The sequence below is a fragment of the Ranitomeya imitator genome, chromosome 8, assembly GCF_032444005.1.
Source record: "Ranitomeya imitator isolate aRanImi1 chromosome 8, aRanImi1.pri, whole genome shotgun sequence".
NCBI classification, from domain to species: Eukaryota; Metazoa; Chordata; class Amphibia; order Anura; family Dendrobatidae; genus Ranitomeya; species Ranitomeya imitator.
The window spans coordinates 19,980,480-20,003,248 of NC_091289.1; the positions used below are offsets into that span (position 1 = coordinate 19,980,480).

The following is a 22,769-nucleotide window of genomic DNA, read 5'->3' on the forward strand; positions in this document are numbered from 1 at the left end:
GAATTATAAGAATGTGTTATCTACTGCATATAGAGGTATTAGGAGGAGGAGGTGAGCTGTGACATCAGCTATTGTGAATGGTGGATCCTGTGTTATCTACTGTATATAGAGGTGGTATCAGTCATTGTACAGGAGGAGGAGGTGAGCTGTGATATCACCTATTGTGAATGGTGGATCCTGTGTTACTTACTGTAAATAGAGGTGTTATCAGTCATTGTACAGGAGGAGGTGAGCTGTGACTTCACCTATTGTGAATGGTGGATCCTGTGTTATCTACTGTATATAGAGGTGGTATCAGTCATTGTACAGGAGGAGGAGGTGAGCTGTGATATCACCTATTGTGAATGGTGGATCCTGTGTTATCTACTGTATATAGAGGTGTTATCAGTCATTGTACAGGAGGAGGAGGTGAGCTGTGATATCACCTATTGTGAATGGTGGATCCTGTGTTATCTGCTGTATATAGAGGTGTTATCAGTCATTGTACAGGAGGAGGAAGTGAGCTGTGACATCACCTATTGTGAATGGTGGATCCTGTGTTATCTGCTGTATATAGAGGTGTTATCAGTCATTGTACAGGAGGAGGAGGTGAACTGTGACATCACCTATTGTGAATGGTGGATCCTGTGTTATCTACTGTATATACAGGTGTTATCAGTCAAGGTACATGAGGAGGAGGAGGAGGAGGTGAGCTGTGATATCACCTATTGTGAATGGTGGATCCTGTGTTATCTACTGTATGTAGAGGTGTTATCAGTCATTGTACAGGAGGAGGAGGTGAGCTGTGACATCACCTATTGTGAGTTTTGGATCCTTTGTTATCTACTGTATATAGAGGTGTTATCAGTCATTGTGCAGGAGGAGGAGGTGAGCTGTGACATCACCTATTGTGAATGGTGGATCCTGTGTTATCTACTGTATATAGAGGTGTTGTCAGTCATTGTACAGGAGGAGGAGGTGAGCTGTGACATCACCTATTGTGAATGGTGGATCCTGTGTTATCTACTGTATATAGAGGTGTTATCAGTCATTGCACAGGAGGAGGAGGTGAGCTGTGACATCACCTATTGTGAATGGTGGATCCTGTGTTATCTACTATATATAGAGGTGTTATCAGTCATTGTACAGGAGGAGGAGGTGAGCTGTGACTTCACCTATTGTGAATGGTGGATCCTGTGTTATCTACTGTATATAGAGGTGTTACCGTTTGCTGTAACCCAGTCTCTAAGGATAATGGGTCTGTTGAAAAGTCATCTGTACAGACCATCAAATGTGAGTCTAGTATAGTGATAATTGTAAGTTTATGATTTTGGGGGGATACCGAGTGATATGAAAAATGTAAAAAAAATACATTTAAGATAAAAATTAGATTTAAACACTAGGTGATGTTGTGATGACACATTCCTGTTAGAGGAACACAAGTAGGTGGGGGAATTAGGTCAAAGAAGAAATATCTCTATTAATGCTGATGTGTTTCTAATTATAGTCTTGCTCTTATTTCTGATGCGATTCTTAGAAAAAGGATTGGATTACGTCTGGAATCCGCAGCCCCGGCCCCGGGCTCTTGTTTATAACCTTTATACACTGTAATGTGTCTTTTTTAATACTTCACTATTTCAACATGTGGAAAATATCTGAACTTTATAAACAGTTACTGATGATATTGGTCCCCTCCCATTGTCTGTTATTTTTGGAGAAATATTGCAAGGGGGAGGGGACCCTCATTTTGGCCCTGGACTCTTGTTCAGAATAAATGGGAGAGATGCATTTAAATACTTGCGGAAAGCTTTATAGTGATGGTATCAATGGGAACCCTCTATAGCCACCATGAAAGGGGTTGTCCAAGATTACAATATTATCTACCTATACTTAGGTGAGGTCCTTAATATCGCATGATGGGGGGGTGACACCTATACAGTGGGGCAAAAAAGTATTTAGTCAGTCAGCAATAGTGCAAGTTCCACCACTTAAAAAGATGAGAGGCGTCTGTAATGTACATCATAGGTAGACCTCAACTATGGGAGACAAACTGAGAAAAAAAAATCCAGAAAATCACATTGTCTGTTTTTTTAACATTTTATTTGCATATTATGGTGGAAAATAAGTATTTAGTCAGAAACAAAATTTCATCTCAATACTTTGTAATATATCCTTTGTTGGCAATGACAGAGGTCAAACGTTTTCTGTAAGTCTTCACAAGGTTGCCACACACTGTTGTTGGTATGTTAGCCCATTCCTCCATGCAGATCTCCTCTAGAGCAGTGATGTTTTTGGCTTTTCGCTTGGCAACACGGACTTTCAACTCCCTCCAAAGGTTTTCTATAGGGTTGAGATCTGGAGACTGGCTAGGCCACTCCAGGACCTTGAAATGCTTCTTACGAAGCCACTCCTTCGTTGCCCTGGCGGTGTGCTTTGGATCATTGTCATGTTGAAAGACCCAGCCACGTTTCATCTTCAATGCCCTTGCTGATGGAAGGAGGTTTGCACTCAAAATCTCACGATACATGGCCCCATTCATTCTTTCATGTACCCAGATGAGTCGTCCTGGCCCCTTTTCAGAGAAACAGCCCCAAAGCATGATGTTTCCACCACCATGCTTTACAGTAGGTATGGTGTTTGATGGATGCAACTCAGTATTCTTTTTCCTCCAAACACGACAAGTTGTGTTTCTACCAAACAATTCCAGTTTGGTTTCATCAGACCATAGGACATTCTCCCAAAACTCCTCTGGATCATCCAAATGCTCTCTAGCAAACTTCAGACAGGCCCGGACATGTACTGGCTTAAGCAGTGGGACACGTCTGGCACTGCAGGATCTGAGTCCATGGTGGCGTAGTGTGTTACTTATGGTAGGCCTTGTTACATTGGTCCCAGCTCTCTGCAGTTCATTCACTAGGTCTCCCCGCGTGGTTCTGGGATTTTTGCTCACCGTTCTTGTGATCATTCTGACCCCACGGGGTGGGATTTTGCGTGGAGCCCCAGATCGAGGGAGATTATCAGTGGTCTTGTATGTCTTCCATTTTCTAATTATTGCTCCCACTGTTGATTTCTTCACTCCAAGCTGGTTGGCTATTGCAGATTCAGTCTTCCCAGCCTGGTGCAGGGCTACAATTTTGTTTCTGGTGTCCTTTGACAGCTCTTTGGTCTTCACCATAGTGGAGTTTGGAGTCAGACTGTTTGAGGGTGTGCACAGGTGTCTTTTACACTGATAACAAGTTTAAACAGGTGCCATTACTACAGGTAATGAGTGGAGGAAAGAGGAGACTCTTAAAGAAGAAGTTACAGGTCTGTGAGAGCCAGAAATCTTGATTGTTTGTTTCTGACCAAATACTTATTTTCCACCATAATATGCAAATAAATTGTTAAAAAAACAGACAATGTGATTTTCTGAATTTTTTTTTCTCAGTTTGTCTCCCATAGTTGAGGTCTACCTATGATGTAAATTACAGACGCCTCTCATCTTTTTAAGTGGTGGAATTTGCACTATTGCTGACTGACTAAATACTTTTTTGCCCCACTGTATATCCCACTGATCAGCAGGTCTTGGGGCTCCCAATACGAAATTTGCTGCAGTACCCAGGAACGGCCACTACACAGTGTACGGCACTGTAGTTTTCGGGCAGCATACAGTCTGTACTTTCAGAGGCTTAGGACCCTCTTAATAGTGAATGGGGGGTGCTGAATGTTGAATCCACATCAATCTGATATTGACCGATGATGGATCTTGAGGATAAGTCATAAATATTTTAGTATTGGACAATCCCTTTAAGACCAGGGCAGTGTAAAAGGGATCTTAGCCACTGAGGGTTCAAAGCTTCTTGGACAAATATAATACTTCTTAAAGGGATATTTCAACAGTAGACAAGGAAAGAATGCCGTAAATCTCAGAAACAGACCAGGGGTCTCAGAAACAGACCAGGGGTCTCAGAAGCCACTTTGACCCTTAGGGTCCTGCAAATCCTAGGGAGGAGACGTGAAGGTGCATGGGTGGTGCACTGCGCTGGGCATTAAAGGGTTTTTCCTATCTAAGCCTTGGATCATCTTTTACCTGTCAAGGAACGTATTGCATCAAAGACTTATACAATATGACATTTCTCATGACCCGAAAATCTGATATAATAAAATAATATATATATATATATATAAAAAAAAAATCTAAATTTGGTAAAAAATTAGTCATTTTGTGAAGAAGGGAACGCTGTCACTTTAATTACACAATGAAACAGAAATACAGGAACTCTCGAGGATTACGGAATCACGAAGCAAAGGTCAAGAAGTTTAGCAGCAAGACGTCTCGGCGAGCGCTGCCGATACAATAGCGGAGACATGGGTCCTGCTCAGTGTGACAGGAGCCGGAGGTGTTACTCCAGCGTACAACCTGATTGGATAACGACTGGGGGAATGGTGGGCATATTGGGGGTCCTAAATGGCAGCACAACTTTAGACTTGGGATTTTTATATAATTTCAAAGGGGTTTTCAAACATTGCAAAAACATGGCTCCTATCTTCCAAAATAGCGCCACACCTACGCATAGGTTGTGTCTGGAACTGCAGCTTTTAAAGGAAATCAGAAAATTATCCATCATGTCATTCGTGATTTTGTGCAAAAAAGATGTTGGTAGAATTTTTTTTATTTTTCGCACAAGGAGAAAGCATCAGTGCGAAACGCGCGTCGGGGTGACATTCAAGGTCTTCTTTGATTACACTATTGAAAACCACTGAATCTATTCAGCTCTGCTTAAATGGACTAGCATGTTTGAATTGGGTGAATTTTGGGCCATATACTCATTGATAAAGCAGCTAATATTTTGCCTTTGGCATTGCTTATACCTATTACTATACCTGAGGTTAGACCTGACCCACCACTTCCTTTCTCCATACTTGATTTATCCTCTTTTTCGAATCCTCAAACATTCATCATTATTTGTGTGGTTCATGTTTATTTATAAATCTGTTTAATAACTCAATATTGACTTTTATATTCTTGTGAGTGGTTTAATGAACACCTTGTATTCATGTGTAGGTCGCATTATGTAGTCGGCTTTCAGAGTGCAGAAAACAGAGGTCGGCCCGATCTTAAAACGTATGTTACACAGAATAAAAGGGAACCTGGTGAATCACCCATGTATACGTGTATAGTTTCCAATCACAAAGTCTCCTAAAAGTTCAACTGCAGCAGCAGCAGATGGATTTCCAAGAAACAAATGAGATCGGGAACTAAAAAGAGCAACATTAAGGAAGTGTAACTTACAGAGAAAGAGCAACTGTAAAAACGGGGTCAGAGAGAATGGAGGGAAACTTAAGGAAAATTCCGAAATGCCTGAAAAAGACTCTGTGTCAAATATAAATAGGTCCCTGGATGACATGCAACCAAACCTAATCTGTGCAGAAGTACTCATCATTCAAGACTATTGTTGATATGCTTTGCAGCCAGGACCCATACTAAACACTAAGCAGCCAGGACACATGCTAAACACTAAGCAGCCAGGACCCATGCTAAACACTAAGCAGCCAGGACCCATGCTAAACACTAAGCAGCCAGGAGCCATGCTAAACACTAAGCAGCCAGGACCCATGCTAAAACACTAAGTAGCCAGGAGCCATGCTAAAACACTAAGCAGCCAGGACCATGCTAAACACTAAGCAGCCAGGACCCATGCTAAACACTAAGCAGCCAGGACCCATGCTAAACACTAAGCAGCCAGGAGCCAAGCTAAACACTAAGCAGCCAGGCGCCATGCTAAACACTAAGCAGCCAGGCGCCATGCTAAACACTAAGCAGCCAGGACCCATGCTAAACACTAAGCAACAAGGACCCATGCTAAACACTAAGCAGCCAGGACACATGCTAAACACTAAGCAGCCAGGACCCATGCTAAACACTAAGCAGCCAGGAGCCATGCTAAACACTAAGCAGCCAGGACACATGCTAAACACTAAGCAGCCAGGAGCCATGCTAAAACACTAAGCAGCCAGGACCCATGCTAAAACACTAAGCAGCCAGGACCCACGCTAAACACTAAGCAGCCAGGACCCACGCTAAACACTAAGCAGCCAGGCGCCATGCTAAACACAAAGCAGCCAGGCGCCATGCTAAACACTAAGCAGCCAGGCGCCATGCTAAACACTAAGCAGCAAGGACCCATGCAAAAAACTAAGCAGCCAGGACACATGCTAAACACTAAGCAGCCAGGAGCCATGCTAAACACTAAGCAGACAGGAGCCATACTAAACACTAAGCAGCCAGGAGCCATGCTAAACACTAAGCAGCCAGGACCCATGCTAAAACACTAAGCAGCCAGGACCCATGCTAAAACACTAAGCAGCCAGGACCCATGCTAAAACACTAAGCAGCCAGGAGCCATTCTAAACACTAAGCAGCCAGGACCCATGCTAAACACTAAGCAGCCAGGACCCATGCTAAAACACTAAGTATCCAGGACCTATGCTAAACACTAAGCATCCAGGACCCATGCTAAACACTAAGCAGCCAGGACCCAAGCTAAACACTAAGCAGCCAGGACCCATACTAAACACTAAGCAGCCAGGACCTATGCTAAACACTAAGCAGCCAGGACCCATGCTAAACACAAAGCAGCCAGGACCTATGCTAAACACTAAGCAGCCAGGACCCATGCTAAACACTAAGCAGCCAGGACCCATGCTAAACACTAAGCAGCCAGGACACATGCTAAACACTAAGAAGCCAGGACACATGCTAAAACACTAAGCAGCCAGGACCCATGCTAAACACTAAGGAGCCAGGACCCATACTAAACACTAAGCAGCCAGGACACATGCTAAACACTAAGCAGCCAGGACCCATACTAAAACACTAGCAGCCAGGATTCATGCTAAAATACTAAGCAGCAAGGACCCAATAAGCTTCAATGCTGAAAAACGAAGCAGTCAAGCCCAAGTCTTGCTCTGAAACACTAAGCAGCCTAAACTCATACTAAAACACTAAGCAGCCAGGACCCATGCTAAACACTAAGCAGCCAGGACCAATGCTGGAACCCTAAGCTGCCTATACTTGTAGTTTAATGCAGGACCAATGCTGAAAGACTAAAATGCTGAGTTACTGTGTCATCTTCAAGTGTGGTACCTTGCTAAGGATTATGGCTGCACAACCAAAAGTGATCTTTTTAAATATACATAAAAAATACAAAATTAAAGGAACTAGAGTATTAATTGTTATTTTATAAGAAGAAACATAGGGCGGAGATAAGCGGCCGTTCCGCAGGATGGCCCATACCTATGGATCCACTGAGCAATTCCCCATCCTCTATGTGAGCTGTTACTTTTTATTTCGGGGAGCAGAGCAGCAGTCAGGAGGCAGCTGCTCAATTCTCCTGCTCCACTGCGCCACCTAGTGGAGGCAATAAATGTCAATTTTTTAAGAAGTAGACTGCAATGAAGTTCAGACCAGTGACAAATTATAGAGAAGAAACCAAATATTGTCACCAAATTGGAATATTAAAGGTGTCTTGAATATTTTTTGTAGATTTATTAACATTAATTAATAGGATTTATTCATTTGGTGTTGATTAATTTTCCACAACCAATGGATTTTTAATACCAGTTGGGTGTTGACTGTGAACATCACTCACAACAATGCAGTCATTAATGAATTCCGCTTTCTATTGTTAGGACAGAGGGTCAGGATAACCCCGGGCTCCTACATAAAGGGGAAGCCACCTAGGAAAAATCTGCGAATACGTGCAAGGAATAGACGAAGTAGCAAAGAAGAATACGGAAGGTGCAACCGAGGAACTACACAAAAATACTCATTCCGGGTCTACAAAGGGACACGGACTGGGCTCCACCTGAATGACGGGTCTCTTATGAAGCATTCTGATACAATCGTGCATTCTGCCAGTACTCGGTTATTCCTCCTGGAATTGGCATAAAGATTATACAAACTGGATAATGGGAACTGGTGGGAGAATATCAGCTATTCTGGATAAAAAGTTGGTCATAGTGGTCAAGTGTCGAAGATATTCAATCATGCCGTTGATAAGATGTGAACATCACTCACTGGGTTACTTTAGGATCCATGCTCTTGATTAGCTCTATCAGGAACGTTCTAATTACCAAGAATTACAGGTCATCAACTCATATATTTCACGCCCATTCCAGGCCATGGTGATCATCTTCTGTCTCATACTCCATGGATGAATCAGGCCGGCGTCCCACCCTGCGGACAGATGCCCCTGCTGTGTCTGGGAAGGGTGAACCCATAACGGTGCATATGTCGTCTATTTAAAGGGGGCACAATTTAGGGGGCTCAGAATATTAGTGCAACCAGAACAGCTGTATATAGAGGTCTCTTGATTGTCCCTAATCATGAATACAGATGTACCGAAAAGAAGGATTAGGCAGTTGGATTTCAACATGTCCAATCCTCTTGCTCGGAAAGGAGATGAGTCACCATTAGAACAGACGGGCAGCACTCTATTGACACCACATGGATGCTCGACTGTGCTGATCATGCATGCACATCTAGGGATTGAGACAAAGCTATCAGACTTATGGACACGGTATATGGCCAGCCTTAGTACATTGGAATACCCATTAGTAATGAGCGTACGTGCTGGGATGAGGTGTTATCTGAGCATGCTCGGATCCTAACCGATCGTCTTTAGTGAACTCGGATAATCTGTCCCCGCGGCTACATGTCTCGCTGCTGTTCAACACATGCAGGGATTTCGTAACAAACAGGCAATCCGTGCATGTGATGCGATTGTCAAACAGCACATGTTTAGAAGCAGCATGGAGTTGTCAGGCTCACTAGGTGACGTGGATCCTTAGATAACAAGGTCCGGTGGGCACAAGGCCTACGGACATGGGTGCAGCAGGCAGATGAAGTATGTGGAAACAGGTAGCAGAGGTACTGGAGACCGCAAGTGGGCAGGTGACGTCTTGGAGACTGCAAGTGGGCAGGTGACGTCTTGGAGGCCGCAAGTGGGCAGGTGACGTCTTGGAGGCCGCAAGTGGGCAGGTGACGTCTTGGAGACCGCAGGTGGGCAGGTAATGTCTTGGAGACCGCAGGCAGACAGGAGATGTCCTGTAAGCCTCAGGCAGACAGGAGACCGGAAACAGATAGCATTGGTCCTGAAAGGCGCAAGTGGACATGTAGCAAAGGTCCTGGAAGACCGCAGACAGGTAGCATAAAGAACTCCGAAGCAACAGACGTGAGACACACAGCCGTGCGAACCCCATAATATTTTTCGGTCTCGGTTAGGACCCGAGCATGCTCAGATAACACCTTATCATAGCACGTTCGCTCATCACTAGTACCCATATCAAGCCAGGCCAAGGAACAGTAATCGTTTGTCTCCCCCCACCCGCAGCACAGTTGTCCATTAGCTATACCCCCGGATTCTCCAAAGTAATACAATGTAATATCCAGATGTCTCGTTCGTCTATGTGAATTTTTGATTAGTTTATCTTCTTTTATACTTTTTTTCCCACCTAATAATAGACATTATCACACAATTCAGCTTTTTCCCAGGCCGAATATTTGGCTTTTATTTGCATGATTCTATTTGCAAGACTTTTAGGATCCCATGCTCAGACGCCCCGGGCGCAACAAACATCTCAATAGATCGCCGTAAATGTTTGCTCCTACAGCACAAATGTAACAATACATCACAGCGACGGGAACGAAAAACACACATTAAAGAATGTATAGATGAGAACTGCAAACACCGAGGCTCGGGGCGATCCGATAACTCCCGACCCGCACAGTTAATGAAAACTAACAGAAAGTAACAAGATAACTTCAGGGCGAAGGCGAAAACGACAACACGCGAGCAATAGTGATGCACCTTTAACCCCCGAGATGACTCAGTGGTCAGTGATGTGCTTACGGGTGTCTTAGTCACAGATGCTTGTGGTTGCCCATCTGGAGTTGTCATTCACGGATCCCGATGCCTCCGCCGCGCTGTTTACTGTCCTCTCCGACCAATGTGGAAATGACAAATTAGCAAATATGCAGTCAATGCAAGCGATAAGGGCGGCTGCTAATAATAATTCCTCCGCTGGACGTAAAGGTTTCACTTAACAAAACTGGAGAGATACAAGATAAAGTAGTCATCATGGGGGCAGCAGATTCTCCGGACATTCGGAACGCTGCAGTCAGCCTGTTACCTGCCTGAGGCAGCTGATAACAGAGAGCAATAGATTGGATTGAACTGCCGACGCAAGTGTCGCCAATTTAGCTGCTTATATAACTGTATGTTTTGATAATCTATATAAGCTTAAAGTGCAGACTCTCAGCTTTAGTTTGAGGGTATTCACATTATAACTGGAGTGAGGGTTTAGGAATTACAGCTTTTTAATATGGAGCTGCCTCTTTTTCAAGTGACCAAAAGAAATGGGACAATTATCTCAAAAGCTCTTTAATGGGATGCATGAGCTTTTTCCCTCGTTAATCCATCATCAATCAGGTAAAAGGTCTGGAGCTGATTCTAGGTGTGGCATTTGCATTGGGAAGCTGTTGCTGTGAACCCAAAACATGCGGTCAAAGGAGTTTTCAATGGAAGAGAAACAGACCATCATTAGGCTAAAAAAAAAAAAAAAAAAAATAAGGGAGGTAGCAGAAATGTTAGGAGTGGTCACATAAACAGTTTGGTGCGTTCTGCAGGAAAAAAAAAAACTCTGGTGAGCTTGGGAACACAAAAAGGCCTGGATGTCCACGGAAGAGAAGAGTGGTAAATGATCGCAGAATCCTTTTCATGGTGAAGAAGAATCACTTTACAACATCCACCCGAGTGAAAAACACTTTCAAGAAGTAGGTGTTTCCGTATCTAAGTCTACCATAAAGAGAAGATGTGATGAGAGAAATACAGAGGGTTCATCACAAGGAGCAAACCATTACTCAGCCTGAAAAATAGAAAGGCACGATTATATTTTGCCCCCCAAAAAAAAAAATCGAAAGAATCCACCCAGTTCTGGAAAAGCATGCTTAGACAGATGAAACAAACATAAATCTGAACCGTGATGATGAGAAGAAGAAAGTGTGGAGAAGGCTTGGAACGACTCATGAGAAAAAAGCACACATCATCTGTAAAGCATGGTGGAGGCCGCAGGTATGAATGGCTTCAAATTGCATTGGGTCACCAGTGTTTATTGATGATGTGACTGAAGACAGAAGCAGATGAATTCTGCAATGAACAGGGTCATACTGTCTGCTCAGATCCAACCAAATGCAGGAAGACTGGACGGCTCTTCACAGGACAGACGGACAATGACCCAAAACATACTGCGAAATCAAAGAAGTGGAAAATTCTGCATTGGTACAAGGGTTAATCTCCTGCATCTTCTGCTTGTGGCTGGAGGAACTCCAACCCTCTTCACAAAGGGTGTTTTGGTTTAAACATCTTTTGTCCAAAGGGGAGAGGCTCCTGCTGCAGAAAGTTGTCTTACAGCCACACACGATAGTGAAGAGAAGGGATGAGGCCAAACTCCTGAGACAAAGAGAACATTTTTTATTTTTTATTAAATTTATGTGTGTTAAGATAGCATCAAAGGATAATGGTAAAAATTAAACAGTATTTTTTGTATTATTTTTTCTGAAAATTTTCCGTGTTTAGTGTTCTTTTTAAAGGCTTTTTTTTTACAATAAGGCATTTATACATAGAGGGGAGGAAAAATACAGTAGCTTACGAAAAGTATTCACTCACTTTGGCTTTTTACCTATTTTTTTTTACATTACAACCTGTGTGTAAGTATTTTTGTAATCCGATTTGTGTGTAATGCATCAGCACTAAATAGTCTAAGATGGTGAAGTCAGAAAAATATATGTATTTTTAGTATGAAGCCCCTAAAAATTCCTGGTGCAAGCAGCTCGTTCCATAAGTCCCATGCTTAGTGACAGGACGTCCCCTGTGTGCAATCTAATGTCACACGTCTGACAGTATATACACTTTACCTTCTCAGAAAGGACACAGAGGCTGCAACACCATTAACAAGAGGCATCACTAACCAAACACCATGAAGACCAAGGAGATCTCACAACATCACCATGAAGACCAAGGAGATCTCCAAACAACACCATGAAGACCAAGAAGATCTCCAAACAATACCATGAAGACCAAGAAGATCTCCAAACAACACCATGAAGACCAAGGAGATATCCAAACAACACCATGAAGACCAAGAAGATCTCCAAACAACACCATGAAGACCAAGAAGATCTCCAAACAACACCATGAAGACCAAGGAGAACTCCAAACAACACCATGAAGACCAAGGAGATCTCCAAACAACACCATGAAGACCAAGGAGATCTCCAAACAACACCATGAAGACCAAGAAGATCTCCAAACAATACCATGAAGACCAAGAAGATCTCCAAACAACACCATGAAGACCAAGGAGATATCCAAACAACACCATGAAGACCAAGAAGATCTCCAAACAACACCATGAAGACCAAGAAGATCTCCAAACAACACCATGAATACCAAGGAGATCTCCAAACAACACCATGAAGACCAAGGAGATCTCCAAACACCACCATGAAGACCAAGGAGATATCCAAACAACACCATGAAGACCAAGGAGATCTCCAAACAACACCATGAAGACCAAGGAGATCTCCAACAACACCATGAAGATCAAGAAGATCTCCAAACAACACCATGAATACCAAGGAGATCTCCAAACAACACCATGAAGACCAAGGAGATCTCCAAACACCACCATGAAGACCAAGGAGATCTCCAAACAACACCATGAAGATCAAGAAGATCTCCAAACAACACCATGAAAACCAAGGAGATCTCCAAACAACACCATGAAAACCAAGGAGATCTCCAAACAACACCATGAAGACCAAGGTGTGACGCTGTAAGAATCTGGCTGCACTCGGATGTCACCCGAGTGCAGTCCTATAGAGCATGTAGATTCAAACAGTGAAAAACGGAGAGTGGACCCACTGGACCGTGATGACGAACCCCTCTCGGACGAGCTGACCAGGTGGACCGCCCCTATACAGGGAGAGTTAGGGGCAGGCCCGTGAGGGACTATCGCCACGGAAGCTGGAGGGTCAACTGAGATCAGATGGTGAAACAGCAGGCACAAAGGGAAAGAGGGAACAGAAAGGAACTACTGAGACAAGGGAGAAGATGGGAACGCTACGGAGGCACGGAGGCTGGCAGGACAATATGGAGACACTGAGGCTGACGGAAGCAAGGAAAAGATATAGGAGCAGGGCAGGTACCGCAGAGGAACAGGAACTGAAGGAACAAGGCAGGAACTCAGGAAACAGGCAGGCACTGCAGAGGGCGGGGGAGACCCAAAGTCAGAGAGCTAGGAACGCACAGAGACCACAGGTGGCCAGAAGCACTTGTAAACACAAATGAACATCAGGCACAGAGAAGCAGCAGGAAGCAGTTTACATAGCAGCATGGGAGCTACTTCCGGGTTACAGTCCTCCAGGATGACGGAGAGGACAGGAAAGAGCGCCAACAGAGGAATCAGATGTGCGCACGCGCAGAGCTGAATGCGACGCGCGCGCGCACCCGGCGAGCTGCAGTGGGGAGTGGCGGCGGCAGCAACGGCATGACAGTACCCCCATCTTTACGCCCCTCCTTTTTAAGACTAGAAAGAAACCGGGACAAAATACGAGGAGCCCGAATGTTCTCTCGAGGCTCCCAGGACCTCTCCTCAGGGCCAAAACCCTTCCAGTCAACCAAAAACAAAGTTCTCCCTCTAAGTTTTTTCATGGCTAAAATGTCCCTAACTTCAAAGACATCATCCTCGGAAACAGGCGAAGGAGAACAAAGGTTAGAAGAAGAATGAAACTGATTAAAAACTACAGGTTTAAGTAGAGACACATGAAAAGAATTAGAAATACGCAGAGAGGCAGGCAACTTAAGTTTGTAAGAAACGTCATTAATACGAGACAAAACTTCGAATGGACCGATATAGCGAGGACCCAGCTTATGTGAAGGGATTTTGAGACGGATAAATTTAGAAGAAACCCAAACCTTGTCCCCAGGATGGAATATAGGAGAATCAAGACGTCTTTTGTCCGCATGTCTCTTCATCCTAACTTGAGCCGACTCAAGGGCGGACTTGGTCTCCTGCCAGACCCTGGAGAACTCTCTAGACAGAAGATCAGCCGCTGGTACAGTAGAGACAGGAGGAACCGGAAGAGGAAGACCAGGATGTTGACCGTAGATGATAAAAAATGGAGATTTGTTTGTGGCTTCGCTGGGATGGTTATTGTAAGAAAACTCAGCCCATGGCAGTAAGTCAGACCAATCATTCTGATGAGAATTGGAAAAATGACGGAGATAAGTTACCAAGGTCTGATTAGTACGTTCCACCTGGCCATTGGACTGTGGATGGTAGGCCGAAGAAAAATCAAGCGAAATGTTCATAGATTTGCAGAGGGATCTCCAGAAGCGGGCGGTGAATTGAACTCCTCGGTCAGAAACAATATCTAAAGGAAGACCATGAAGACAAAAAATATGGTGAACAAAAATCTTTGCCAATTCGGGAGCAGAAGGTAAACCTGGGAGAGCGATGAAATGAGCCATCTTGGAGAAACGGTCCATGACCACGAAGATGACGGTGGAACCAGAAGAATGAGGCAGATCAGTGATGAAATCCATAGATAAATGTTGCCACGGAGTGGAAGGTACTGGCAAAGGATGTAAAAGCCCAGAAGGTAGTTGCCTGGGAATCTTATTCTTGGCACAGGAAGGACAAGAGGCGACAAAACTTTGGACATCCTTAGACAACGTTGGCCACCAGTAAAAACGAGAGATCAAACGAAAGGTTTTTTTGAAACCAACATGTCCAGCCAGTTTGGAGGCGTGACCCCAAAGTAAGACACGTCTCCTGTTCCCTTCAGCGACAAAGGTCTTACCCGGAGGCAATGAAGTGAGAGAGACTGGAGCAACTGTGATGACTCTGGCAGGATCAATGATGTGTGCAGGCTCGTCCTCCAAATCCACCACCTGGAATGACCTAGACAGAGCGTCGGCTTTGGAGTTTTTATTTCCTGGCAAGAAACGAAGTTCGAAGTCAAACCTGGCGAAAAACAAGGCCCACCTGGCCTGCCGAGGATTAAGTCTTTGCGCAGAACGAATATACGCCAGATTCTTGTGATCGCTGTAGATTATAAAACGATGTAAAGCCCCTTCTAAGAGGTACCGCCACTCCTCTAATGCCAACCTGATTGCCAAAAGTTCTTTATCACCGATGGAATAATTTTTTTCTGAGGAGGAGAAGATCTTTGAGAAAAAACCACAGGGCACAAGACGACCAGAAGAGGATTTCTGCGAGAGCACAGCTCCAGCTCCAATTGCAGAAGCATCTACTTCAAGGATGAAGGGTTTATTGGCCACTGGACGATGAAGAATAGGAGCTGAGGCAAAGGCTTGCTTGATGGACCGGAAAGCCTCTTCGGCCTCAGACGACCACAGATGAGGATTGGCACCCTTGCGAATCATGGAGGAGATTGGAGCTGAAAGAGAGGAAAAGTGTGGTATAAACTGCCGATAGTAGTTAGCAAATCCAAGAAATCGCTGAATTGCTTTCACTCCAAGAGGACGCGGCCATTTGAGCACGGCAGAAACTTTTCCCGGATCCATACACAAACCAGCGTCGGAAATGATGAAACCCAAGAAGGGTAGAGATGACTGTTCGAAGACACATTTTTCCAGTTTTGCGTACAGCCGATTCTCTCTTAAACGCTGAAGTACTTGCCGTACATCTCTTCTGTGAGTAGACAGATCTGGAGAGAACACAAGGATATCGTCCAAGTACACTACAACACAGGTGTAAAGTAGATCCCGAAAAACATCATTTACGAACTCCTGGAAGACTGCGGGTGCATTGCATAAACCGAATGGCATAACCAAATATTCATAATGACCATCTCTGGTATTAAACGCAGTCTTTCACTCGTCACCAGAACGGATACGGATTAAATTATAAGCTCCTCTGAGATCCAATTTGGTAAAGATTCGTGCTCCACGTAGACGATCAAAGAGTTCAGGTATGAGAGGAAGTGGGTACTTGTTTTTGATCGTGATGGTGTTGAGACCCCGGTAGTCTATACATGGGCGAAGAGAACCATCCTTCTTTTTAACGAAGAAGAACCCAGCTCCTGCAGGTGAGGAAGACTTTCGAATGAAGCCTCTGGCCAGATTCTCTTGAATATATTCGGACATGGCTTGAGTCTCAGTAGGAGACAATGGGTAAATACGACCCCTAGGTGGAGTAGAACCAGGAACAAGGTCTATCGGGCAGTCATAAGAGCGGTGCGGCGGCAAAATCTCCGCTTCCTTTTTGTTAAAGACGTCCGAGAAAGCGCAATAGGCTGGAGGAATTCCCACGGATTCCGAAGCAGACCGAGAGGAGGACGCAGGCTTGACGGGAAGCAGGCACCTGTTCAGACAAGACTGTCCCCACCGTAGAACATCTCCAGTACGCCAGTCCAGCGTGGGTTCGTGATCTCTCAACCAAGGAAGACCCAAAAGGAAAGAATGAGACAAAGAAGGTAAAACATAAAAGGCCAGTTTCTCACGATGAAGAGCTCCAATCTGAAGTTCGACTTCCTCCGTAACCAAGTTGACGGTCTCCCGCAAAGGCTGACCATCGACGGAAGCTATTTGTCTAGGAGTCTCCAAGGGTCTAACAGGTATCCCAAGCCTATTAACAACCTCGAGCTGAACAAAGTTCCCAGCCGCTCCTGAATCAACATAAGCCTCCAGAGAAAAGTGACGGGAACCTAAATGTAGAATAACAGACAAAACCAGAGGCGGAGAGGAATCATAACCACCTAGGAAGGCCTCTCTTACCTGTCCTAGGCGGATGCGTTTCCCAGCTTCTTAGGACAAGCGCGTAAGAGATGAGAGGCACTGCCGCAGTGAAAACAAAGAACTTGTGCGAGTCTCTCCTTGCGGCGTTGCTCAGAAGACTTAAGGCGATCGACCTGCATGGGTTCAGGAGAAGATGAAGAAGCCACCGAGGCTGCTTGAGAAAAAGAAGTCCCTCGAGCAACAGTGGTCTGGCGAAGAGGTCTCCTCTCTCTGGCAAGCTCACGAGTGCGCTCCTGAAAGCGCAGATCAATGCGTATGGCCAAGGAGATAAGATCGTCCAAAGAGGTGGGAGTGTCCCGTCCCGCCAGCTCATCCTTAGTCCGTGAAGACAAACCACGCCAAAACGCTCCAACCAAAGCCTCATTATTCCACCCAAGGTCTGAGGACAGAGTCCGGAAACGGATGGCGTACTGGGCTACTGAGAGAGTACCCTGGTAAAGGTTAAAGAGGGACTCAGTGGTAGAGACCAGACGACCAGGTTCATCAAAAACCTTACGGAAGGTATCCAGGAACGGATTGAGTTGGGAGACCAAAGGATCATCACGCTCCCAGAGGGGATTAACCCACGCCAAAGCCTCACCCTCCAAATGGGATGCTATAAAAGCAACCTTAGCTCGGTCGGTAGGATAAAGTAGCGGAGACAATTCAAAATGCAACTGGCATTGATTAAGAAAGCCGCGGCACGCTTTAGGATCCCCACCATACCGAGGAGGTCTAGCAAGTCGGGGCGAGGGTTGTGGCGCAGAGACAGGAGTGGAAACAGAGGCCACATTCTGGAGGGAGAGAAGCCGATCATTAATGGAGGCCAAAAAATTCAAAATATGGGACTGAGTGTCCCGTTGTTGACCTAGCTCCTGCTGAAGGGCAACCAACTGCGGAGCAATACCAGGATCAGAAGGCTGTAAAGCCGCTAGGCGAGACTCCATATTCTTTAAAAATGACATGATCCTAGTCTTGGTTTTCACGCAAAAAGAGTAACTCCTTTTGAGTGGCGGAGACTCCAGCGGGGTCCATGGCCTGATGTTACTGTGACGCTGTAAGAATCTGGCTGCACTCGGATGTCACCCGAGTGCAGTCCTATAGAGCATGTAGATTCAGTGAAAAACGGAGAGTGGACCCACTGGACCGTGATGACGAACCCCTCTCGGACGAGCTGACCAGGTGGACCGCTCCCTATACAGGGAGAGTTAGGGGCAGGCCCGTGAGGGACTATCGCCACGGAAGCTGGAGGGTCGACTGAGATCAGATGGTGAAACAGCAGGCACAAAGGGAAAGAGGGAACAGAAAGGAACTACTGAGACAAGGGAGAAGATGGGAACGCTACGGAGGCACGGAGGCTGGCAGGACAATATGGAGACACTGAGGCTGACGGAAGCAAGGAAAAGATATAGGAGCAGGGCAGGTACCGCAGAGGAACAGGAACTGAAGGAACAAGGCAGGAACTCAGGAAACAGGCAGGCACTGCAGAGGGTGGGGGAGACCCAAAGTCAGAGAGCTAGGAACGCACAGAGACCACAGGTGACCAGAAGCACTTGTAAACACAAATGAACATCAGGCACAGAGAAGCAGCAGGAAGCAGTTTACATAGCAGCATGGGAGCTACTTCCGGGTTACAGTCCTCCAGGATGACGGAGAGGACAGGAAAGAGCGCCAACAGAGGAAACAGATGTGCGCACGCGCAGAGCTGAATGCGACGCGCGCGCGCACCCGGCGAGCTGCAGTGGGGAGTGGCGGCGGCAGCAACGGCATGACACAAGGAGATCTCCAAACAACACCATGAAGACCAAGGAGATCTCCAAACAACACCATGAAGACCAAGGAGATCTCCAAACAACACCATGAAGACCAAGGAGATCTCCAAACAACACCATGAAGACCAAGGAGATCTCCAAACAACACCATGAAGACCAAGGAGATCTCCAAAACAATTCAGGGACAAAGTTGATGAGAAGTACCAGTCAGAGTTGGGTTATAAAACAATATCCCAATCTCTGATGATCCCCCAGAGCACCATCAAATCCATTATCATCAAATGGAAAGAACATGGTACCACAACAAACCTGCCAAGAGAGGGCGCCCACCAAAACTCTCAGCCCGGGCAAGGAAGGCATTAATCAGAGAGGCAGCAGAGACAAAAGGTAGCCCTGAAGGAGCTGCAGAGTTCCCAAGCAAAGACTGGAGTATCTGTCTGAATGACCACAATAAGCCGTATACTCCATAGAGGTGGCCTTTATGGAAGAGTGGGAAGAAAAAAGTCTTTACTTAGACTCAAAAATTGTAAGGCTTGTTTTGAGTTTGCCAAAAGACATGTGGGAGACTCCCCAAATGTATGGAGGAAGATGCTGTGGTCAGAGGAGACCAAAATTGAACTTTTTAGCCACCAAGGTAAACGCTAGGTTGTGGCTCGTGCTTTGACCTACTGCAGGCAGAGCCAAAAACATTAGTGCGTACACACGCAGTAGGTCAACGCATAGTGTGCAGGCGCGAGATTTCGCCGGGCAATGTGGATGACTCAGGAGGCCTCATCTAAGTCAATCAAAGCAGGAGGACAGCGAGCAGCACTCAGGAGGAGGGATATAGAGCACAGAAAGGACGCTTATCGGACCGGACCGACAGGATTAACATAAATCTCGGGACAACTTCAGAAGGTTTTGGGGGAATATATAGGGGGAGTAAGGGGGTATATAACCATTTATGGACTGCCGCACAGGTGCTGAATATGGCAATAGGTTTAGCTGCTATATGACAAAACTGGTGACAGGATCCCTTTAAGACACGTTTTGCTTGTAGTCTGTAACCATGAAGATACACAGGACTGCATTGGAGCTGTGTACCCAAAAGGGTGGAATATTATTCATCACTCCCAGTTTGCTTAATTTTTTACTTTTTCTTTTGGTTCCTACATATTTAATTTCCTTTATATATACTGTATATAAACACTGTCAGGGGCATATAAGAGGTGACAGATGTGATGTGATTGTTAAATCCGAGGGTGAATTATGTGGTTCTGTCTTCTCAGTCATATTTCAGCCTTTTATGGGTCGTCTTATACTGCTCTTCACACCTGTCCCGGAATAATTCACTTTAGACTTATCACAATTCACCTTCAGCATCGCGGCCGCTCTATATATAATCATATGCAACACCGGCGCAGCAGGGAAACATATCATTATCACCTATAGAAAGAACCGGGAATCCAGGGGCATCTGCTCCTCAGCGACAGCCGCTGCCAGACGTCACATAGAGAAGAAGAGACGATATTGTCAGAACGCAAATCGCATATATATTAGGCTCTTATGTCTGGGTGTTCAGGAAGATTGTCAGCCTCACAGATAATTATAGTCCATCGATCTATCATAATATCTATCTATTATCTATCTATCATCTATTATCTACTATCTATCATCTATTATCTACTATCTATCTATTATCTATCTATCTATTATCTATTATCTATCATCTATCTGTTATCTATCTATCTATCTATCTTCTATCTATTATCTATCTATCTATCTATCTATCTATCTATCTATCATCTATCTATTATCTATCTATCATCTATCTATTATCTATCTATCTATCTATCTATCTATCTATCTATTATCTATTATATATCTATCTATCTATTATCTATTATCTATCTATTATCTATCTATCTATTATCTATTATCTATCTATTATCTATCTATCATCTATCTATTATCTATCTATCTATCTATTATCTATCTATCATCTATTATATATCTATCTATCTATTATCTATTATCTATCTATTATCTATCTATTATCTATCTATCTATCTATCTATCATCTGTCTATACATCTATTATCTATTATCTATCATCTATTATCTATTATCTATCTATTATCTATCTATTATCTATTATCTATCTATTATCTATCTATCTATCATCTGTCTATACATCTATTATCTATTATCTATCATCTATTATCTATCTGTTATCTATCATCTATCTATTATCTATCTATTATCTATCTATCATCTATCTATCTATTATCTATCTATCATCTATCTATTATCTATCTATTATCTATCTATCTATCATCTATCTATTATCTATCTGTTATCTATTATCTATCTGTTATCTTTTATCTATCCATTATCTATCATCTATCTTATCTATCTATTATCTATTATCTATTATCTATCTATATTTTATCTATCTATCTATTATCAATCTATTATCTATATTTTATCAATGTTTCTATCTATTATCTATTATCTATCTATGTTTCTATCTATCTAGAGAAGATTGAGTATAACATGGAATTTATTGGTCTAAATCACTGCCTATACAAGCCTCAGGAGTCCAGTGGGCGGTCCTAATCAGTGATTGACATTTCATTTTGCATGTACTAAATTACACCTTATACCAATTTTTATTTTCCCCACATAACAATATATCAATCTGCTCAGCTCCGCCTGCTCTATAACATGTTTGACTGTTCAGGTTTGACACCTGAGACCCCCACAAGTCAGTTGCATAGGAAAGCCCCCTTTACAGGGAATCTGTCACCAGGTTTGTGCCATTTACGAGAGCAGCATACTGCAGAGACCTGGATCTGAGCGACGTGTCACTTAGGCAATGTTCAACGTGTCCAGTAATGATCCGTTAGAACAGATTCAGCAGCAATCCGTGGGCAAAAAAGTTGGTCAGACAGAACTTTTGTGTTCGTTTTTAAATAACTGATCTCTGCTGGATCCGTTTTTTTAACATCGAAGTCTATGGAAAACGGATTTGCCAATTAGCTATCCGTTTTTTTTTGTAAGGATTCATTTTTTTTTGTTTAGTGCATCAGTTACAAATGAAAGAAAAACAGATGGATGATTATCAGATCCATTCTCTATATTCTTCAATGATTAAAAAACGGATTCGGCAGAGATTAGTTTTTTGGTTTTTTTTTAAAAGGACTAAAAAGTTGTATCTGACCAACTTTTTTTGCCAACAGATTGCTGCTGGATCCGTCCTAATGGATCATTACTGGACATGTGAACATTATCTTAATGGGCTGCTTGCTGTAGTTTTGATAAAATGACAGTTTTATCAGCAGAAGATTATCACAAGAGGACGAATATATCTGCTGCCATGAAGTTCACATAGAATGAATGCCCAGGTAAAAGTCTGTGCTCCGCAAACATGGCGGCCCATTGTATGGCAGAGGCTTTCTTTTATTTATGTGTCAGTATAAGGCCGGCGTCACACACAGCGTAAAACAATACGGTCCGTATATTACAGCCGTAATACGCTGAAAAGTCCCGAAAATAGTGGTCCGTAGCTCCTCCGTAGGCAGGGTGTGTCAGCGTTTTTTGCGCATGGCATCCTCCGTATGTAATCCGTATGGCATCCGTACTGCGTGGTTTTCTCGCAGGCTTGCAAAACCAACATACCGCTATAGAAATGATCCATGTGTCCCAAAAAGAAAAAAATATATATATATACTGTCTATATATATATATATATATATATATATATATATGTCATTAGACACATATATGTATATATATTAATATTTATTCCAGCGCTATACAGCTTGAAAGCCGGTAATTCAATTACCGGCTTTTTCTTTCTCCTTCCTAAAACCCGACATGATTTGAGACATGGTTTACATACAGTAAACCATGTCTTCTCTCCATTTTTTTTGCAGATTCCACACTACTAATGTCAGTAGTGTGTATCTGCAAAATTTGGCCGTTCTAGCTCTTAAAATAAAGGGTTAAATGGCGGAAAAAATTGGCGTGGGCTCCCGCGCAATTTTCTCCGCCAGAGTAGTAAAGCCAGTGACTGAGGGCAGCTATTAATAGCCTGGAGAGGGTCCATGGTTATTGGCCCCCCCCCTGGCTAAAAATATCTGCCCCCAGCCACCCCAGAACAGGCACATCTGGAAGATGCGCCTATTCTGGCA

The 22,769-nt window shown here is 43.9% G+C and overlaps 1 protein-coding gene across 4 annotated transcripts in view; it reads right to left on the reverse strand.

The window, feature by feature from the left end:
- MITF (melanocyte inducing transcription factor) overlaps positions 1-22,769 on the reverse strand; it is a 216,138-nt gene that overhangs the window by 145,048 nt on the left and 48,321 nt on the right. The gene's annotated exons all lie outside the window — the stretch shown is intronic.